Consider the following 4,156-nt stretch of genomic DNA (forward strand, 5'->3'; position numbering starts at 1 on the left):
GTGTTATGAATAAATCTTCTTTTTTTGGTACTAGTTTTATTTTGTTGTATTTATCCGCGACACCTTAAAGGCCGGTCCGTGAAAATATTGTCGGGCATGAACCGGTCCGTGGCGCAGAAAAGGTTGGAGACCACTGTGCTAGATGTAGAGTTTGTATTTTATTTTGCAAAGATTTTAAACAGCATGGTGTTTACTCACCAGGATCTCTTACAAGCCAAATATAGAAGCTAAGTGTGGTAGTTTTATCTACATGATGGATATGAATAAAACCTTTGGACTACATAACACTGAGCACAATAAGATAACTACAGTATAAATGTGTGGGTGCAGAGTACATCCAAATAACACTGGATACATGTCCTTAACCTAGTGTTGAACTCACAGCTGAGCGGCTCATGGAGAGCTGTGATTGGCCTGTACTGACAGGTGACCAGGTGCTGATTTAGGGAATGCTTGGTTTGCATTTTAAATATCACTCAGTCATAGTCGTTTAACTGTAGGAAGCCAAATCTATGGAGTTCATGTATGTGGTCGTTTTCATCACTAGTAAAGGCTGTTCCAGTGTTCCCACTACTCAGACTAAACCACAGCTGAGAGGAAAGAGTCACATGATCACCTGGTTTGTGTGTCTGATGTAGAAAGACTGAGACTCACTCCTGTTTTCTCCTCTGCAGCATCCTTAATGGGAACCATGGCAGACATGCTTCCATGGAGGAGGGCACCAAAACCTGAGGACAAAGAGGACGTGAGGTATGTTTGCAGGGTCACAGAGGTGTGTTTACCTGTCACCATGGTAACTGCAGCTGGTCCAGTTTCAATGAGCTGCACTTTGAATATGGAATGATCTTTATATCATAAGAAGAAAAAGAAGAAATGTAATCTGAGCAAATAATTCCTCGTGCATAAATCCAACAACCTGCACAGAGCTCAGCAGCCACGCCCACAAAGAAGCTGCGAGTGTTTCTCCTGTGATCGTGCTGCAGCACTTTTACGTGCAGTTCATCTGCTGGTGACATTTTGCTGGTGCACATCACTACAACTGTTACTTGTTAGAAACATTTCAATATCATCCTTCAGTCTCAGCCGACTGCAGGTTTCCAACCTTATAAACAGGACATTTGCACAATGACCCGAACCAGCAGCAGTGAGGGAGCACTGAACAGTTCAGTTCCCACTGGAAACACAGATGAACACAATGAACATTCAGGATGCTTATTTAAAAGCACCTTTCAAGGACGCTGCACAGCAAATAAAACAGGCAGTTTTAAACAGGTGGGTTTTGAGGTTGGACTTAAAAAGAGGGAATGAGGTGTTGATGTTTCTGAGGTTTTTTAATTCCAAAGTTGGGGGCAGAGCGGCTAAAAGCCCCCCATAGAAACAAGACGAGAGGAAGGAAGAGAAAAAGAAAGAAGAGGATGATCGGGGGCGCTGGAGTGGGATGGTGATCTGAACCAGAGATGGTGGGGAGAGACAATGAATAGCTTTAAATGTATAATTAATGTGAGATTTGACCTGGAGCCAGTGAAGCTGCTTCAGAGGTGATGTGGTGGGTAGAGCTTTGCTTCTCGTCCATAAACTCTCTCCATCCTCTGTCATGTGACTCTTGCGTAGGTGGCAGGAGAGGTTTGCCGTGTTTAGTGGGGGCCGGTTTTGCAGAGTACAGTTTTCTGGCCCGTGTCAGACTTTCTTGCTACAGAGCGAGCCCCTCGTTCAGGAATAATGTCCTGGATTTGTTTTGGTCCTTCTGTTTGTCATCATTTCACTTTATTTTACAAAATCTCAACAGGATCTTCAGCTTTATTGTGAAAGGTTTATGTGGAAAATAAACAAGCGGACGGCAGAGCCACACGCTGTGGTTACCGTCGTTGTTGCTAACGACAACGCCTAAAAACAGTGGCGTGTCCGTCCACACTGTGGTTATATTAAAAATAACAGAAAGAAAGAACTGTAAAAATGGATATAGCCACTACAGTGACCATCAAAACCATGAAACAAACCGTGAACAGTTCACATGGTGACACCATGAAACAAACCATCGTGTATGCAACAAAAGGCGTCATCAGATACATAGCCTTATATCGTACAGCCCTACCCACTGAAGGGCCAGGGTCCTGACACCAACAGTGACCAATCACATCAGGACCCTGCCCTCCTTCAGGCAAAGTGATGTGCACAGGCTAAAATGACCTTTGCTGGCAGGTTAACTGTACAAGTGTAGCACTGCTGCAGCGCGAGCAGAGGAGAGACCTCTTTGGGTTTTGGCTTCTCTGCACCTGGCTGCAGTGCTGCACTGACTTTATGAGGAATTTCATTATTTGTTGAATTATGTTTTTTTTTCTTGCATGGGACTTATGATGTAAAGATTATTGCATATTTAACACTGATTAATGGAACAAGGAGCTCAGAGCTCAGTGCGTGAGGACATGACCTGCCCGTGCAGGTATGAATGTATGAACCTGGTTTTATTCTTGGCTCTGATCCTCATCCTAGTTCCAGCTGATCGATCACAGATCAGAGAACCGATCAGTCTGTTTGTAGGATGTTGATCAGCTGGCACAGCTGGGACAGACTCCAGCATCAAACCCACCGACCCATGTGAGTGTCTGACTGTCCTCTGTGTCCTCAGGAACCATGAAGACGTTCCTCTGATGGGTCAACAGCTGAGGAGGAGGAGCTGGTGATGAAGAGCAGCCTGTGTATATACAGTATCTGTTGTGTATTCAGCCCTGAGGAAGATGAAGATGCAGCTTTGCTTTGGCCTTCCTCTGCTAACAGCTAACAGCTAACTAACCTCAGCCAGATGTTCTGCAGCTGTTTGTCTAACATTAGAAGTTTATAATGACCCCGAGCGTGTTTCTGCTGTTCTGATGGATCTCCACGGAGCATCCTCACTCTGTGTCACATGTGAGCTTCATGTGGGTCAAAGGTCAAAGCTGCTGACTGTCAGGAAGCTTCAGACAAACATGATGAAACACCCCCTCTGACCTCAGAGCCCTGAGGCCACACCCACACTTCCTGTCAGTGCCTGTGATTGGCAGCTGCCTCTATCAGTATCATATGTATCCATATAATCCCCCTGACGCTATGATGTTGGTGCTGTATGAACCACATTAAATGTTTTTACATATTAACGTCTCCGTGTCTCTGTCACACATACAGTATTTATTCTTCTCAGTCCATTCAGTGCACAAACATGTCAGTAATCAAACACTGTGCTGTTGTGTTGCAGCTGCACACACACACACTCATGTTGATGCTTTGTGTTCACTGCTGTTGGGTCAAAGCTGTGTGTGGATCAGGCTGTCCTGGTCTGATGGAGCTGCCTGTTCAAACAGTGAATGACCCGGTGTGGAGGGTCCTTCATCATGTTCTGATGGAGCTGTGGGGGCAGCCATCATGGTGTTTCCTGTGAGCCGCGGTGCAGCTGTGAGTCAGTGTGCTCTCTATAGAGCACTGATAAACACCAGCAGCTCAGACATTTGATTGTTCCAGGGGAGGGTGGTGTCAGGAGTTGATGAAGCTGGAAGTAGGGGGTTTAATTACGGTGGAGGACTCTGGGCAGAGTGGGACAGACACTGGCTGAAGACTCCGTCCACCCGGCCTGGGACGCCGTCAGGACCGGCAGCCTTCTTCAGGTCGACGGTTCGCAGTGACCTCATGCTCGTGTGCTGTGAGGGTGGAGCTTGTGAGGTGAGTGGGTTGTGGTGCAGCACAGTGGCTGATACATAAATACCATCCTAGTGGATCCAGCAGACGTCACATGAGGTCACAGAGTCTCCATCACTGATTAAACACCTCAGCTGTGAAAAGTATGACCAGGTTTGGTGTTGGAGTTAATAACACATTCAAAGCATTGTTATAAATATACAGTCCAGTAAGAGCAGCTCGCTGTTACAGGCGGTCTGTGTGGTTTAGTGGCCATAAAAATAAACATGTGACATCTCTGGCAGAATGAGCTTGACTCTGAACAGTGGGCTGGTCCGTGAGCTCAAAGGACCAAACGTTTGCTGCTGTAAGCCAACTGCTGATTTCTTGGCCTAGCCAAACAAAAACCTGTATGAGGTCACATGGTTTTTATTACTAGAGCGAGGATACTTAGAGTGCCCAGAGTGCTTTGTTCAGGGTATGGACGCTAAGTTCACAGGTCATATTTATG

Source organism: Haplochromis burtoni, unplaced genomic scaffold (assembly GCF_018398535.1).
Source record: "Haplochromis burtoni strain Fernald_Lab_line unplaced genomic scaffold, NCSU_Asbu1 Contig_753, whole genome shotgun sequence".
NCBI classification, from domain to species: Eukaryota; Metazoa; Chordata; class Actinopteri; order Cichliformes; family Cichlidae; genus Haplochromis; species Haplochromis burtoni.